The sequence below is a fragment of the Mauremys mutica genome, chromosome 5 (assembly GCF_020497125.1).
Source record: "Mauremys mutica isolate MM-2020 ecotype Southern chromosome 5, ASM2049712v1, whole genome shotgun sequence".
Taxonomy (NCBI): Eukaryota; Metazoa; Chordata; order Testudines; family Geoemydidae; genus Mauremys; species Mauremys mutica.
Window position 1 is genome coordinate 3155753 of NC_059076.1, and position 18228 is coordinate 3173980.

At 54.9% G+C, this 18228-nt stretch overlaps 1 long non-coding RNA gene across 1 annotated transcript; it reads right to left on the minus strand.

Annotated features, from left to right (window-relative positions):
* Window positions 1–2162: 2162 nt before the first annotated feature.
* Window positions 2163–3448, minus strand: LOC123371959. The gene is made up of 3 exons (XR_006580023.1): window positions 3407–3448; window positions 2901–3020; window positions 2163–2424 (listed from the first exon to the last, which is right to left on the minus strand). It is a non-coding gene; the product is annotated as an uncharacterized LOC123371959 (long non-coding RNA).
* Between the last annotated feature and the right edge of the window lie 14780 nt (window positions 3449–18228).

Here is an 18228-nt window from a genome sequence, read left to right on the forward strand (position 1 = left end):
AGTCACCACTCCACTTTCACGCCTACTGCCCAACATGGTTTTCGTCCCCTCCTACTCCTCCAGGGCTTCCAAGACCTAACCTGTGGGGATGCACACCTAGCACACCTCCCCATGTCCTAAGAAGGTAGACAACATAAGGAAAGGCAAGCATAGAGAGGGTGTGTGTTGGCCAACGTACTAGAGAACAGAGGAACACAGGAGGAAGGCAGGCAACTCTCCACCTGCAGCCATTCTCCTGGATCTAACCTTCTGCTGCAGAGGACACACTGCTCCTGGCCAGAGAACTGAGCAGCCCCTGAAAATGGGAACCTTGTCTCCCTCATAACTACTAGTCGGGAACCTTTTCTTACAAACCCAGCCCCAGCTAACAGAGCACAGGGAACTTAGGGGGGCAGGGAGCTGATGGGGGCTGCCCGTCCACCTTGGTTCCAAGCCCCCACCAGCTAGCTGAAACGGGCTGCTCTTCCTGCAAGGATTGGATAAACCAGGCAGCTGCCAAGCAACATAATAAGGGAGTGTAATCTATCGCGCCGGGGCTCAACCCTCCTGAGGGCAGGAGGGGAGCCACGCCGACTCACTCCACGTCTTCTGTGGAACCGGCTGAACAACAGTAAACAGGGTTAGGAAGCTCAGGCCCTCGGTTGCAGGGGCTCAGCAGCAACCAGCACAAGGAGCTCAGGCCCTCGGGTGCAAGGGCTCAGCAGCAAACAAACGGTAGTTATATAGGCCCAGGTCCCTAGACCGGAGCATTGGGTGAGGGGGAAAACTGCCACCCGTGAGTGGGGTGGCAGGGGGGACAGAGGCCCACCCACTCCACTGTGTCCTAGCCCGGGGCCCTAGCAGCAGCTGTCACCGCTGCTGGTCAGTGGGGTCCTGACCGCAACACACTGACATCGGGACCTCTGCGTCTGCAGCCTGACAAGGGTCGGCTACCCCCGGGCTACTTCCACTTTCCCCCTCAGGGCTTACCTCGTCCAGGGCACCGGGTCCAGGCCAGTCAATCAGCATAGGCTCCTCAAGGCCAGGGCTTGGTGGCAGGTCCGGCAGCTCCTTGGGGAAGTCCGGCCAGGCGTGCTCGGGCGGCTCCTCCGGGTAACAGCAGGGACGGGGAGGCTCCGACGGCTCCTCTTCGTAGTGGGCGCGGGGGAGTTCCGGCAGCTCCTCCCAGTACCGGGCCCAGGGAAGCTCCGGTGATTCCTCTTCATAGCAGGCGCGAGGAAGCTCCGGCCAATCAGGACAGCTGCCTCGGGCCCTGGAGAGTTCCCAGTCAGGAGCTCCCGACGGCACGTCTGCTCCCTGCAGCGGCTGGGCTCTGACTGAGCTCTGTCTGCCGGCTTTTCTACTTCCTGTCCCGCCCCTTGACTTCCGGGGGGGGGGGGGGGGGCGGGGACAGGTGGTGGTGGCTCCGCCCACTTATGTGTCTGCAAGGGCACTCCCTCTGCTGGGCAGGAGGGGAGCCACACCGACTCACTACAGGGAGCATTGCGCAATGTTAAACGAGCATGTTCCCTATTTGATCAGCAACATAACAACGTTACAACGTTAACCGGGGCGACTAAGTGAGGAGTTCAGTGCTTTGAATATAGTATCGCTTACTCACAGCCAGTTATGTGCAAGGCAGAAAGCTGAGGACTGTTAATCTCTGCTTAGAACAATGTCCAAGCTGCTCAGGTCCACGTCTGCCACCTTCTCCTTTGGCTGCTGCTCCTCCATGATTCCTCTAGAAGCGCAGCTGCAAAAGCCAAGCATGAGACATCACTACATACAGCTCTATTGGTGCGTAAAATCCACTCAGTGAATACAGACCGAGTAAACACTGAGTCACCGCTCCACTCTCGCACCCACTGTCCAGCATGATTTTCATCCCCTCCTACTTGTTCATAGCTCCCAAGACCTGGCCTGTGGGGATGCACACCTAGCACGCCTGCCCGTGTGCTATGAAGGAAGAAGGGATAAGGAGAGGCAAGGACAGAGACAGAGAGAGAGAGAGAAAGAGAGTGTTGGCCAACATACTAGAGAAGAGACAGACAGAGAGAGAAACATGGGAGGAAGGGAAGCAACTCGTCACCTGGAGTCATCCCCCTGGATCTCACCTTCTGATGCAGAGGACACACTACTACTGGCCAGAGAACTGAGGAGCCCCTGAAAATGGGGACCTTGTCTCCCTCATAAACACAGCTAGTCAAAAACACTTTCTTACAAACACAGCCCCAGCAAATGGAGCGTCCCTACCAGGAGCAAGGTGGGCCGGGAGCAGAGCAATCACCAAAACAGACACTTATCTCATTGAGAGTGGTGACTGTTCCACTCCCAGTAGGACAGCTTTTCCTTGGCATCAGTAGTTCTTGAGGTCCCATCGCTCTCGCTCGCTTTCCATGACATGAAGGCAGTAGACAGTGACACGTGACTTCTTTTCCCTTGGTACTAAACCCAGCACCAGGGGAAAAACAAGTAAGTTACCTTCTCAGTGGGCAATGTTGGGGAGGCTCTAACTTTTCGCCTCTCCCACACAGTGAGGCTCTGCTCTGAACCCTCATCCCATCAGACCTTTAGGACTACAAGTAGAAAGCAACCCTTGGAATGACACCTTAAACAGTCACTCCGCACAGCACACTCTGGTCACACACACCACATCTGTGATAAGCATGATTTGGCTTGTAACTTATTGCTTTCTGTAGCTTGTTGCTTCCAGCAAGCAGAGGCAAAGGGGGGCGAGAGTCAGGGGTGCACAGTGGGCCCACCACAGTCCCAGACTGCAGATGCCAGGAGAGATCCAGAGACTCTGGTCCCTTCAAGCCTTAATCACACAGAGCCCCATAGACAATGAGGAAGCAAACAGAGTGTGAAGAAAATTGCAGTGAGTACAGATGAGGAATTACAAGCTCTGACCTCTTACTCACAGGCAGTTACGTGGGAGGCAGAAAGCTGAAGACTGTTCATGTCTGCTTAGAAGGATTTCCAGGTGGCTCAGGTCCACTTCCGCCAATTTCTCCTCTGGCTGCTGCTTCTGGATGATTCCTCTGCAAACGCAGGACATAACCCAAGAAAAAGCCATCACTACACAAAATTCAACTGGTGCATGAAATCTTGCCCTCATCCCTACCTCCCTGTCCCACGTCATCCACATCAGCCCCACTAGAGCAGAGACTCCGTCAACACCCACAGTCACCGCTGCACTCTAGCGCCCACTGCCCTGCATCATTTTGGTCCCCTCCTACTTGTTCATCGCTCCCAAGACCTAGCCTGTGGGGATGCACAGCTACCACACCTATCCATGTCCTACGAAAGGAGACAGGACAAGGAGAGGCAAGGACAGAGACAGACAGAGAGTGTGTTGGCCAACACATTAGAGGAGAGAGAGAGAGAGAGAGAGAGAGAGAGAGAAAGAGGAAGTCAAGAAACTCACCAGCTGGAGTCATCCCCCTGGATCCAACCTTCTGCTGCAGAGAACACACTGCTTGTGGACAGAGAAATGACCAGCCCCTGAAAATGGGGACCTTGTCTCCCTCGTAACTACAGCTATTCAGGAACCTTTTCCTACAAACTCAGCCCCAGCTAACGACAAGTCCTGGCCTGGAGGCAGGTGGACCGTTACAAGAGTCCTCAGGAAACCAGACACTTATCTCACTGATGGTGACGTCTGCTCCACTCCCAGCTTCATGGCATCTGCATAGCCTGGAATCAACAACGCTCGCTGTCTCACGGCTCTTGGGCGCCTTCCATCTCACAGTTGGGGTGGACTCTTACCCTTCACTTCTTTCTCCGTGGTACTAAGCACAACACAAGAGGGAAAAACAGAACTTATCATCAGAATCTGCAGTGTTGTGTAGGTTCTTCTTCTCCCATCTCCCATTACACCTTTATAGATACAATTAAAAAGCACGCAACGCACACTCAGCCTTTGGAGCTCCTGGCCAGAGAATGCTGTGAAAGCCAAGACTATAATGGGGTTCAAGTAAGAACTAGGTACAGTAACTCCTCACTTAACGTTCTCGTTATGTTCTTGAAAAATGCGACTAAGTGAAACGATGTTAAGCAAGTCCAATTTCCCCATAAGAATGAATGTAAATGGGGGGTTACGCTGCAGGGAATTATTTTTTGCCATACAGGACAGTACTATAGTTGGGGGGTGCCCCCGCCTTACCCCACACGGGCACAGCCCACTGGCACTGGCGACAATGAGGCAGGCAAGGAGGCTGAAGGTGCTGTAGGCTAGCAGAAGCATGTTGCACAGGAGCAGCGGCAGCTTCCCCTCTCTGCAAGCACCAGGGTCGGGGGCCTCAACCCTCGGCCGCCTCTTCCCCCAAGGCCCCACCCTTAACCTGCCTCTTCTTCCCCCCTCCTTCCCTTTTACTTCACACACCGAGTCCTCGCTCCTGCCCGCAGCCATCAGCTGGCTTGCGGCGTTTGGAAGCAGGGGAGGGAGGGGGAGCCTGCACAACGAGTCTTCACTCCCCGTCCCCGGACGCCACAAGCCAGCTGATTGCCACAGGCAGGAGGCCGTGGGGGAAGGCACTGATCCGCGGGGTCTGCTGGGTTGTGGTGAGCTGGGAGGATGTTGGAGAGAGATGGGGTCTGAGGAATCCCTTGAATGGAAGAATGAACTGGGGGAAACAGGCGTGTAGGCTGGGGAAAGTTGTTGCAGGCTGGGGGGTGTTGGGGAGGGAGGGAGGGGGCGGAAGGGGGCTATGGGAGAAGGCATGTATGGGGGAAAGTAGGGATGGGGTGCAGGTTGGGGTGGCCTAGGAGGTGTTGGAGGGAGAAGAAAGGATGGAGGGGCCCAACGGATGGGGGGATAGATGGGGGCGGGCTGGTTTCGGCTAGAGGAACGGGCGTTCAGATTAGAGAAGGCTGCAGACATAGGGGGCGGGGTGGGTGGGTTGGGGACCAGGGAAGCAGGTTGGGGTGGGCTGGGGGTTAAAGCAGGGGGACGAGGAAAGTCAGGGCGGGCTGGGGGGTGCGGGAGGGAAGAGGAAGTTTGTGGGGGGCTGAGGAGGGTTAGAGAATGTCACGGGGAGCTGGGGAGGTTGGGGGTGGGGAAGGTCACGGCGCACTAGGGATGCAGGGGGGCTTGGGGCACCAAGGGGGCTTGGGAAATTCACAGTGTGCTGGGGGCACCGTCGGGGGAGGGAAGCTTGCGGCACACTGCAGGTGTGTGGGGAAGGTGGTGGCCCATGAGGAGCTGGGGAAGCTCACAGCAGTGCGGGGGCACGGGGGGGGGACATGGGGGGGGTTAGGGAAGGTTGCAGGGGCTCTGGCTGGGCGGGGGGGGGCTGTGGGCGCCGGGGGGAGGCGGGGGGGCTGTGGGAGCCCGTGCGGGGGAGGCAAGATGCGCCGGGGGGAGGAAAGAGGCGCTGTGGGAGCCCGTGGGGGGGAGGGAAGACGCGCCGGGGGGAGGCGGGGGGGCTGTGGGAGCCCGCGGGGGGGAGGAAAGACGCGCCAGGGGGAGGCGGGGGGGCTGTGGGAGCCCGTGGCGGGGAGGAAAGACGCGCCGGGGGGAGGCGGGGGGGGGGCTGTGGGAGCCCGTGGGGGGGAGGAAGACGCGCCGGGGGGAGGCGGGGGGCCTGGGGGAGACCCACGGGGGGAGGAAAATCGCGCCGGGGGGAGGCGGGGGGCCTGAGGGAGCCAGTGGGGGGGAGGGAAGACGCGCCGGGGGGAGGCGGGGGGGCTGTGGGAGCCCGTGGGGGGGAGGGAAGACGCGCCGGGGGGAGGCGGGGGGGCTGTGGGAGCCCGTGGGGGGGAGGAAAGACGCGCCGGGGGGAGGCGGGGGCGCTGTGGGAGCCCGTGGGGGGGAGGAAAGACGCGCCGGGGGGAGGCGGGGGAGCTGTGGCAGCCCGAGGGGGGGAGGAAATACGCGCCCGGGGCAGGCGGGGGGGCTGTGGGAGCCCGTGGGGGGGAGGAAAGACGCGCCGGGGGGAGGCGGGCGCGCGGTGGGAGGCCGTGGGTGGGGGGAAAGACGCGCCGGGGGGAGGCGGGGGAGCTGTGGGAGCCCGTGGTGGGGAGGAAAGCCGCGCCGGGGGGACGCGGGGAGGCTGTGGGAGCCCGTGGTGGGGAGGATAGACGCGCCGGGGGGAGGCGGGGAGGCTGTGGGAGCCCGTGGTGGGGAGGAAAGACGCGCCGGGGGGAGGCGGGGGCGCTGTGGGAGCCCGTGGGGGGGAGGAAAGACGCGCCGGGGGGAGGCGGGGGGGCTGTGGGAGCCCGTGGGGGGGAGGGAAGACGCGCCGGGGGGAGGCGGGGGAGCTGTGGGAGCCCGTGGGGGGGAGGAAGACGCGCCGGGGGGGGCTGTAGCTGGAGGTGCCGGGGGGGCTGTGGAAGCACTTAGGGGGGCCGGTCCCAAACACTCCGCGGGGGGGGGCGGGGTCGCTGGGGGTGGGGCACGTCCCGGCGCCTCCCGCCCACCGCACTAGCGTCCCCCGGTTACCACGGGCGACCTCCGGTCGCCGACGTCACTTTCGTTCCAGGCGCCGCCCTGCGAGCGCAGCCCGTCTCGCCCAAGGCACCGCCCGCTGGGTGCGCGGGGGCTGATGGGAGTTGTAGGCCGGGGCGCAGTGCCACTCCCACAAGCCCCTGCGTCCTCCCGCCCTGCTCCCCTCCCCGCAGCGGGGGCTGGGGGCTCGGGCTGGGACCCCCCCCGCTATTAACCCTCCCCCGCCCCGGTGATGGGTTGAACAGCTGGAGACTGGGGCCGTGCGCAGAACAGATGCAGAACGCTCCAGTGCCCGAGAGAGCTGGACCCGGCTCGATCCTATCGGCTTTAAACCCCGAGCCACAGACTGGAGCCAAGGGGGCAACACTGGGGAGGGAACGTAGCGGGGAGGGTTTTGCTAGGGGAACAGCTGCTATTAATTACTCCGCCTCCCCCTGGGATCCCCTCCCTCTCCCCCCCCCGCCTCGTCACCCCCCAATTCCTCCCCCTCCCCAGCCCCGTCACTCTCTGATTCCTCCCCTCCCCGGCTCACCTGGGGCTCCGCAGGCTGCCAGCCGCAGTGTGATTCCCCTGCAGCCAGGGGTCCTGTCTCCCAGCAGCACCCCCAGCTGCTCGCTGTATGGTAACCCGAACAACAGGTTCTAAACCCGCTTCAAACTTAGCAACCAGTTCCAGCGAACCGGCTCCGGCTCCCCACTGTACGTAGGTATCTGTGCCCCCCACGACCCCCTAAGAAACCAAGGGAACCCTACAGCCTGGACGTAGAGATATCTACGTCCAGGCTGTAGGCTTCCCTTGGTTTCTTAGGGGGCCGTGGGGGGCACAGATTCCCCTCTATGCTGCACCATCACACAGTGGGGAGAAGGTCTGTCAGCCCACAGGTGTGAATAGCTCCAAGCTGTCTGGAGCTTAGGCCCCATCAGTGATGTTTCTGAGAAGACAACGGCAACCCCAGTCACCTGGGCAGACCATGGCCGGCCCACCTCTGAGCAGCGTTTGCCCAGCTGGAGAAGCAGGGCCAGGGAGGTACCGCTGGTTAAAGGTCAGCTGCTGAGGGCTTTGGGGACACACCTGAACCGGGCCAAGGGGAGGTGTAGTGAGTGGGTGTGGCTCCCCTCCTGCCCAGCAGAGGGAGTGCCCTTGCAGACACCCAAGTGGGCGGAGCCACCTCCACCTGTCCCCGCCCCCTGGAAGTCAAGGGGCGGGACAGGAAGTAGAAAAGCCGGCCACCAGAGCTCAGTTGGAGCACAGCCACCGCCGGGAGCAGATGTGCCTGTGGGAGCTCCTGACTGGGAACCCTGCAGTGCCTGAGGCAGCTGTCCTGACTGGCCGGAGCTTCCTTGCGCCTGCTAAGACGAGGAGCCACCAGAGCCTCCCCGTGACTGGTACCCGGGGGAGCTGCTGGAACTCCCCCGTGTCCACTACGAAGAGGGGCTGCTGGAGCATCCTTGGCCCTGCTACCTGGAGGAGCCGCCTGAGCATGCCTGGCCGGACTTCCCGGAGGAACTACCGGACCTGCCACCGAGCCCTGTTCCCGAGCAGCCTATGCAGCTTGACTGGCCTGGATCCAGTGCAAGCGACGAGGTAGGCCCTGAGGGGGAAATGGACAGTAGCCCAGGGGTAGACGACCCGTGTCAGGCTACAGATGCAGAGGTCCCGATGCCAGTGTGTTGCGGTCAGGACCCCACTGACCAGCGGCAGTGATAGCTGCTGCTAGGGCCCCGGGCTGGGACACAGTGGAGTGGGTGGGCCTGTGTCCCCCCTGCCACCCTACTCGCGGGTGGCAGTTTTCCCCCTCACCCAGGTGTAGGGACCTGGGCCTATATGCCTACTGTTAGTTCACTGCTCAGCCCCTGCAGCAGAAGGGCCTGAGCTTAGTGACTCTTGGCTGCTCACCCCTGCTCCAACGGGCCTGAGCTCCTTGTACTGTTTACCGCGCAGCCCCTGCAACCAAGTGCCTGAGCCTATTGTACTGTTTACTGCCCAGCCCTGCCACCGAGGGCCTGAGCTCATTGAACTGACTGCTGCTCAGCCCCTGCACCAGAGGGCCTGAGCTTTCTAACCCTGTTGACTGTCGTTCAGCCGGTTCAACAGCAGACGAGGAGTGAGTCGGTGTGGCTCCCCTCCGGCTGAGAGGAGGGTCGAGCCCCGGCTCAACCGATTACAGGAGGTCAGAGCAGAGGGCTTGGGCTGACCAGGATGGGCTGGGCTGTAACTTCCCTCTCTGGCTAACCAAGGATTTGCCCCACTGTCTAGCTGGCTAATGAACCCATTGTTACCAGCGCTGGCTGCGTGGCTCTGCAAATGCTGCCGGAAATGGTACGAGTCTCCTCTGGGGTCTCAGCGGGACTCAGGGGGCGGCAGGCTCCTCCAGCCTAAGGAGGTGGCGGGGCCTCTGGCTTCCCCTAGAAGAAGATTTGGACCCCTTGGGAGTCTGGCTCAATGAAGGGGGCCCTCCCAGAGACTGCTCCAAAGCTGGGGTCTTAGTACCCGTCCTGTGGATCTGCAACAGTGGGTCCAGCAGCTGGCTGGACAATTCTTCCCCCCACCCCTAGTCCTGTCCTCCCGACTCCCATACTTGCCTTCTCCTGGTAGATCTCCAGGTAGGACATGGAGATGGAGAAGTCCCACTCCTCAGCCCCGGGTGAGCGGCTCGCCTCCCGTGTCATCTGCAGGACATCCCGCAGTGCCCGTGGGATCACACCTGGCTGTTCTGTGTTGCCCAGCATGGTGTGCATCTTACCTGGGGTGGGGGGGTAAGAAATGACTTCCTCAACTTCCACAGCCCCCCGCCCCGCCTCTGGGCTCAGCCTCCCCCTCACTCACCAGCACTGGTGCGTCCATAGGCCAGCACACTGGCGTTCTGCCCCTCCAGCAGGTGGCGCAGGACAGGCCTCACGGAGCTGCTGTAGATATTATTCTGGGTGGCTTGATCACCCTAGAAGGTGTCGAACCTGGAGACCAGGGTAGGGCATCCTCTGATGGCAAGGGAGGAGCTCAGCCCAGGGGCACCCCCAACTGGAGACACCCCACCTGGGGACACCCCACCCCACTGACTCGTACTGTATAGTCTCCATCTTGTTGCTCCAATTGATCTCTACGGAGTGGGAATCCAGGCTGCGGATGCAGGGGTCCCCCTGGCTGCAGGGGTGCAGGCGGACGCACACTCGCATGTGGGCTGGGGGGCTGGCACGGCGGGGCTCAGCCAGGCTCGCTTTCTGCTGGGACAGCATGGTGGCCACCCCAGGGGCTGGGGGGGGAGCTCGCTGCTGGGGGGAGGGGAGTTAGAAGACTGCTAGATGGGCTTCCCCCCACTCCACTCCCCAAGTTGAGCTAGGGGGTGAACCTGCTGCTCTCTGCCCCCCATTGCCCCCCCCACAGCTTTCGGGCTCCTCCCCTCCCTCTACCGCTCCCTTCCCGATGCCCTGCCCCTCCCAGTCCCCTCCAGCTGCTCCCTCGGATGACCTCGATGGGCGCGGCGCGTGCTGGAGAGTGAGCGGCTCGCTTGACACGTCCGGAGGCTCGGGTGGTGCTTGCCACTCTAGCCGCCCTCTCTGTGGTCTGGAGGTCTCTGCGGGGAATGCTGCCCGGGCTGGGGGACGGTTAGTACTTGCGGGGGAGGGGCGCCATTCCCCGGCCTGTGTGCACGCTGTGCTGCTGGGGCTCTGCGCCCCCCCCAGTGACTGAGGCGGTGGGGGGGGGGCAGGATGCCTGGGTCCTTTCTTTTTTCTGAGCAGGGAGCTGGAGCTGCTGGATCCTGCCCCCCAGGCCAGGGCTGGGGAGCCCTGAGAGCCTGGGCCTAGCCCAGCCCCAGGGCCTGGCGGGGGGGGGGGGTGCCCTGTGCCTCCAGTGTGGGCTGAGACCATGTCTCATTGCCCCCCTGTGGGGAGTAGCTGGGGGTAAGTGCGGGTGGCTGTGACATCCCAGGGGAAGGGTGCTGCAGGCAGGTGCTAATGAGCACCAGCTTCCCCCTCGTTGTTCTTGTCCTTCGGAGATACGGAGCCCTTCTTCCTATGGTATTTTCTCCTTGGTGGTGTTTTGGGCATCAGCTCAGGTTCAGCACTTATGTTGCTGTTCAAAAAACAGAACACAAGAGAAGGATTTTATTTCCTTGCCTGAACATGATGCTGTTCAACCCTTAGCAGCAGCCTGTTATTCATTACAGTGGGGACAAGGCCAAGTGATGCCATAAGGCTGTTGTACTTAAAGTACTATACAGAGTCTTTTCAGGGGGATTAAGGCAAAACACCACATTTATTAGTAATACAGGTATTAATTAATACTCTACAATATGCATATGAGATATATCTCAGTCATGCATTCACACACACACAGACACGAACACACTCCGTCTTGCTGTTGTTACCAACTAGTTGCTCCCCTTAACTGCACTGGCCAGGTGAGTTAGATGGGGGAGGGGTGGAGCCGGGCTTCTGCCGATCCGGATCGATGCTCGGATGGTGACAAGACGAGACCCGGTGTCCTCCTGCAAGACACCTCACACTTATAGCAGCTTCCCTCTTATGCAAATCTAGACCAGATTCAAAATCTGGGTCTGTGTCCGTTGGTCTGTTTCCGTTGGTCTTTGTGCTGCTTTTCTCTGGGTGTTGTCCCAATGCTGCTCAAAAGAGGGTGTTTTTTAAAGAAGGTGCTGGCTTCTAATCCCTGAGGCCGTCAATATGTCTGTGCTTCTTTGTTGGGCCCACTTGACAAGTTGTATTGTCCTTTGCTCTGGCTCCCATTCCCTGGCCAACTGTTGTCGCTGTCTGGAGGTGGGTGTCTTCCAAGCCTCACTCATTCACACCTCATTCAGTCAAGAGGGCAATTGATTACAGATTGGGGGGGGGGAGATCTTATTCTACTTCTAGCAAAAAGGCACATGTTTCTTTTACTTTAACTATACTATTCTTAGGGGCTATAACATTTGATACAAAGTTTCCTACCAATTTTCTATATAGGGATCTAATACAAAGTTCTATGAAAATAGAGAGGCCCAATGCCAAGTCGTATGAAATACAAAATGACATCATGCAAGATGCAATGTCATAAAGATACTTAATACAGAAAGATACTTAATAGAAAATAACACAATGCAACGTCATAAAGATTCATAGAGATAGTTAATACAGAGATTTCTCTACGTTGTCCCCCTTTTGACCTCTCAAGAACAATTCTTGAGTGGTCACCATTTTAAAATCTCTGTTTCAAAGCTATGTATTGGGTCATGATTTCAGAATGTGGTTTTAATTTGGAATACATCTGTTTTATCCAGCAGCACATGCAGAGCATTAGAACTAACATAACAGTTAGGATTACTAATAGAACAATGATGGGATGGAAAACTATATTTAGGACTGGTGACCAACCTTTAAACACATAGTACCACTGGTGGATACTTAATTGTTTTGCCTGTTCAGCCACCCTGAGTATTTCTCCTCCCTCATGGAGGATAGCCAAACTTCTGGTTTGGATTTTCTCTCGAGTTAGTTCATTAATTTGTTTGTTGTTGTACATCCATCCATATAGGTCTGTCCTTAATGCCTAGGGAGAAATCAGGATCAAGGTTTTCCGGTCCAAGGTCCCCATATCTATTTCTTTTTCTTTGTATGTTGGAAAATAGAATACTAGTTTAGGGGTATGTAGTATGGAGACATTACACGTACATTTCTGCACCGGGGGATCTGAATGAAATTTGTTTTGCCATATTACAGGTTCCAGACCTACAACACAGACACAATTCTTTCCATTAAAATATACTTTGGTGGAGGAATTATCCATTTCATCCCAGAAACATGTAACTAATTCTCTGTTTTGGAGGGAGCATGGCTCCTCCAGGACAGGAAGTGTGTGGCACACCCATTGTTGTGGGGACCACTCCTCACACCCTCTATGGTCTACTATATCCCCTTTAACATTCATGTAAGTTCCAGCTAGCCGGGGAACCCAAATATGTTGTCCTTGGATTACTGGCAGTGCTGAGAATGGCCAAAGTACTGTAGTTACCTGTGCATCTCGGGCTCTTAGCACTTGGACTGAAATACTTCCGCTCAGTTGTTGTACATTAAGGTAAGAATGTAATGGTTTGTACCATCCAGCAATATATGGTGTAAATAGATTACTTTGATGGCGTGTCAATAAAGGGGCTAGGACCATCATATCCTTGGCCCTTACCCAGTCCATTTCCCTCTCCATCAACATTATGGAAAGAATTTGTTCTGAGCACCACAGAGCCATGGCAGTTTTATCTGCGATCTCTCTCATGGTAGCATATTCTGCCCAGAAAGTATGATTTATATGTTGCCATGTAGACCATTGTAGATCTACAGTATCTATAGCTGTTTGCACTAACTGAGCAATTTGGTGTTCCTGCCCCTTAGTTATTGAGCAGTGCAGGGTTTCCATGGCACTAACTTTATTTCCTAGTGCTTCAAGGTCTATGGAGTTCAGGGCACTAGTTCCTGTTCCTATTCCCCCCCAGTATGGTATCAGCTACACTTCTAGTCCTTCTTCCAGGAATATGTTCTCGTAATAATGCCCGGTACCATGCATCAAATATGGGGGAACTGTATGGGGCACACTCGGGCTTCACCTCGGCCAAGTTGTTCTTATTCCAGCTCATGGTGACCTGTAGGGTATAAATCATGGGGGCCACTTGCACCCGAATACAGGGTTGTCTTTGGAGTAAGTGGGGGAAGTTCACAGTTTCTGGATCTGGACCATTTCTAATGAGAGAGTTTACACTTCCAACAGGAATAGTCTCATTTACCCAGATCATTATTGTTCTTGTTTCTGTTGGCTCTGGTTTAAAAGGGGGGATGGTTTGAGTTCCAGGGAGGCCAGGTTTACAGGAGGGGTTGGAGCCCCACCTAGAGTCCCCTGGGGCTGACACAGCATAGGTGCATCCATAATCACCAGGAGTCATGTTTACCCAGACTTGGACCGATATGAGTGCGAAGATCCCCTGCAGCGTGGTGTTGGTCACTGGTATTTCCTGTGGCATGTCCCAACTGGTCCAGTTATACCATTGAATTCCCCATTGTGGGTCCGGTTGTTGTTCTGTTTCCAATGCGTGAATTATCATCAATGTTACTGGAATCCAACTGCTCCATGCCTTGAGCGCCATCTGCTGGTTTGGGTTCGTTAGTGGTGATGGTATCTGTAGCTTAAGAAAACAATTTTAGTTGCGAGATATGAGCCCATTTTAGCTTGCCCTCTTTATCTATCCGGTACACCAAAGGGCTGAGCCGGTCCACAATAGAATATGGACCTATCCATTTAGATTCCAAATTGTGCTCCCTTCTACCCAATTTTAAATACATAACCAGATCTCCGGACTCCCAGAGCTGGGAGTTACCAGCTTTTTGCTTATGGAGTCTGTTATTCATTTTATCAATGGCCTCATTGATCCGGTATTGCAAGGTTAATTTGTCCTCCTGTAATTGTTTGAGCCAGTGAAAATAATCATGTTGTGGTGTTACCACATGTATTTCCCCTGATCCTAAACCCATCTGTGTGGGATCAATCATCAGTTTCATCGGCTGTCCAAATAAAATTTGAAATGGCTGAATTTTTGTTTTTAGCCGGTTGCTACTGCGGATGGCAGCCAGAATTAGAGGCAGCTTCTCTGGCCAATTCTTCCCAGTATTACTTACTTACCACCTTCCTTAGGGCTTCTTTAATCGTGCGGTTCATGCGCTCTACTTGCCCTGATTGAGGGTGATAGGGGATGTGAAATTTTTGTTTAATACCTAAGGCTTGTAATAAGCTAGTAAACATTTCCCCTACAAATGGTCCTCTATTGTCCGAATCTATTATCTCAGGAGTTTCATAATGACAGACCACCTCTAGTAAATTATTTTGCAGCTTCTGTGGTGGTGTTTCTTCTGGTGGGGAATGCCTCTACCCAACCAGAGAAGGCATCTATGATTACCAGTAGGTACTGGAATCCCTCTTTGCTCCGTGGGAATTTGTCTATGTAGTCAATTTGTATTCTATGCCAGGGACCTACTCGTCTCTGGTGCATACGGGGCTGGTAATGTGGTGGCCGGGCTTTATCCTGAGCACACCTGATGCAATTTTGAACCCAAGTTTTAACATCATCTTCCATCCCTTTCCACTGGGCTACCTCTCTTAGCCTGCTTAGCGTCCCTTCCACTCCCTCATGCATGAACCGATGTGCAACATTAACCAGTTCCTGTTTTTCTATCTTTCCTGGGGTTCTGTGTGGGGAATGTAAACAGTTATTGTCATTAATAAATTCATCAATTGACTGCGGATCCCCCATTACCTTTCCCGCCTGACTTCTAGTTGCTACTGCAGCTATATCATACTGCCGTGCTATACCATCTACTTTATTATTCCAAAAACCCTCTGGAGTGTTCTGTCTGCTATGTGCCTTTACATGCCTGACCTTTAAACAGCCAGGATGTTGTGTTACCCATTGGTAAATCCATTTCCACTCCCCTACGTACGAAATGCTTTTCCCATCTGCTGCCTTCCACCCATTTCTTTCCCAGTCATGCATCCAGTATTGTATTCCCTTGACACAGAAATCACTATCTGCATAGATAAACACAGGTCTGGGGTTGTTCTTCTATTGCTGTAGTACCCGATCTATGGCATGGAGTTCAGCATGCTGGGCTGACCCATGATCCAAATAGCCCTGTAGTATTTCCTCTTCTAAGTTAATTGCTGCATATTTAATTTTCCTTATGCCTTTAAGCACCATTGAGCTCCCATCTGTGAACCACACGTGTCCCTCTATCCCAATGGTATCTAGCTCCTCCAAGGGGGGTGCCTGTATCAGGGCTATTCTTTGCTCTAATGTAACCTTGGGGCAGTCATGTTGATTGCCTTTTTCAATGAGAGCGTGAACGGTCTTGGTGGTGACTCCTCTGTTGATCAGTGTGAGGGTCCACTGAGCCATGCGGGTGTTTGAGACCTTGCCCCCAACCAGTTTCCCGGACAGAATGTACTTTAAAGGGGTTTGGGTACTTTGGATTGTTAAGGGAGCCATTCCAGTTAGGGGTTCAAAAGACTGGACTGTCCACACCGCTGCCAAACATTCCCTCTCACAGGGATCAAAATTCATTTCTGGCCCCTGTAACTTCCTAGATTCGTAAACTGGTCCCGGTAGCTTATCTTCTTCGTTCGTTTGGAGGAGAGTAGCTGCTAATGCCAGGTCGTTAGCCGTGAGTCAGATTACAAACGGCTGGGACTCATCTGGGAATCGCAGAGCAGGGGCTGTCAGGGCTTTTTGTTTAAACACCCTTAGAGCCTCCTCTTGCTCTGATCCCCACTCCCACTTTACCTTTTTCTTAAGCAGTTTCCACAAGGGCAGTGTAATCTCAGCATATTTGTAAATATGAGGTCTTAGAAAATGAAACCCTCCCAACAAGACCCGTAGGGAATGTTGGTCGGTAGGAGCCGGCATTTCTATCAGGGCTCTTACTTTTCGTTGGTCTACCTGCCTCCCTTCCTTTCCTATAACAATGCCTAGATAAGTCACTTGAGACTGGACCAGCTGGGCTTTTTCTAAGCTAACTTTAAAACCAGTCTCTTGGATTAGAGCCAAAACATTTTCAGTTAATCGTTGTACCTGTGCCTCAGTTTCCCCCAAAATTAAAATATCATCTACATAGGAAAACACAAAGGACCGATCTTGTGGGCTAAGGCGATCCAGCATGCCTATGACATGTTTGAGCTATAGCTGGGCTATTGTGAAATCCTTGGGGTAGACGCTGGAATGCCCATTGCTGCCCATTGACCGTGAAGGCAAATCTATCCTGCGAGTCCGGGTGCAATGAGATAGCAAAGAAGCAATTAGCCAAATCAATGACTGAGAAATACTTTGAAGTAGCCTGAACCTTTTGAATTACCTGGGTCATATCGGCTACTATAGGGGCCATAGGGATTGTGCCTTTAACACACCTATAGTCGATAGTTAAACGCCAAGATTTGCCGTCTGCCTTGAGGACTGGCCAGACGGGAGAGTTAAAAGGGGAGTTAGTTTTTTGAATGACCCCCTGCTGTTCTAAGTCCCGGACTGTTTGCTGTAACTGTGTTTCAGCCTCCTTGGGAGAGGGGGATTGTTTTTGAGGGGGTACCAAATCCCCAATGATTTTTACACAAGCCTGTATTTTCCCACAGTCCGTTTTCTTTTGAGTCCAGACAGTGGGGAATTTTGAGCGCCACACCACAGCTTGCTGAGTTGTGGTGGTGGTGGCTACTGGTCCCCCTTTGGTTAGAGGGGTCCTCTGTTCCACTTTTCCCTTATGGGGAGGGGGCATGTCCACTTTCCATAAAGTGCCCCGTGGTAAATCAATCACTAGGCAATTTTTAAATAGCCAGTTTGTGCCAAGAACCATATCATTTGTCATGTCTGGGGTCTGGATCAGCTCTCCGTGGGTTCTAAACCCTTGCACGGAGAAAGGCACTTCTGCCCACTCCCATCCTGTACTGGGCTTCCCTTGAAAGGACTGCGGTGTGACTTGTTTGATTCTAGTGCCAGCTGGTGGCTGAGTTCTAATTAGCGAGACTGCAGCTCCTGTGTCAATTAAAGCCAATGTAGGAGCACATGTGCCCTGCTGGATATAAATACATGGTCGACCTTCGGGGTCCCATGCAATTTTACTGATGAACCTCCAACGTGGTGCTCCTACATATGGAGGAGGTTCAATATCCAGAGGGTCTCCCTATACCGTATCTCCTGGGAATGGGAGGGGGTCTGTAAATACAGAAGGAGTAGGGGGAGGGAGAGGAGCTGTCGGCGTTAGTATGCTCGCTACTCTCCCCTCCTTAGAAAGCATCTGAAGTTGAAAAGCTTCTGCCAATAAGTTCCGTGTGGGTGCCCCGTCCCACTTGTCTCTATCTGCCCCGTGTTGCATTAACACCTTCCAGGCCATGCGGCGAGCGTCTCTGTCAGTTAACCCTTCCTTGCCTGGAGCTGGGGTGTTTATTTTAAATTTCTGGAGGTCTGGGTACAAATTATCCCTTTGTCTTCCTCCATAATACCCTCTACCCCGAGATCTACCTCTAGTGTGTGCTCCCCGTGCCCCAGTTATGCCTTTATTGCTGCTTTCATTAGAATAAATAACCGAGGGCTCTAATGCTGTAACATACGCCACTCGTTCCTTTTTTATTGTAGGGGCATGACCGGAATATGTAAGTATTTGCCGGACCATGTCTCTTAGTTCCCGTAATGTGGCAGGCTGGCCGGGTTGCCACACTCCCAGTCTCATTGCATAAAACGGTTGTAGGGAGGCAGCACATTCTCTTAAAGAATATACGCTGAAAGGCACCAGGTCCAGTTTAGTGGCCGTATCACGTGTAACTAAGCCAGCCATCATCTGCATGAGACCCCATCGGGTTAAAAACGTTCCAGGGTCCTCATCGATTTCCTGTGAAATCGCAATGGCTTGGGCCACAAAATTACACCTGCCCATTAGTTCTGCAAATCTGGTAAGAACATCCATTAGCTGGTAATCCCCACCAATCCTGAACCTGTCTATAAGCCCCTGCATATCTGGGGCTGCACAAATGCTCATTAAGCGGTGCAGTTCTTGTGAGTTGAGATCCTCCCTCTCTCCCAGTACAAGAGCATTCACGCTCCATCTAGAGAAATTTTCCTGTTTTAAAATCCCCAGCCACTTTGCCATGGCCTGGAGATCGGAGGCAGAAACAGGCACCGTGGTTACTGTTTCACTCCCACCATCCTTCCTCGTGGTGGTGCCTGTTCTCTTAGTTGTTGTTGAAATGGCATTTTGGCTCTCGGAGGGGGAATCTACCCAAATATCCCCTTC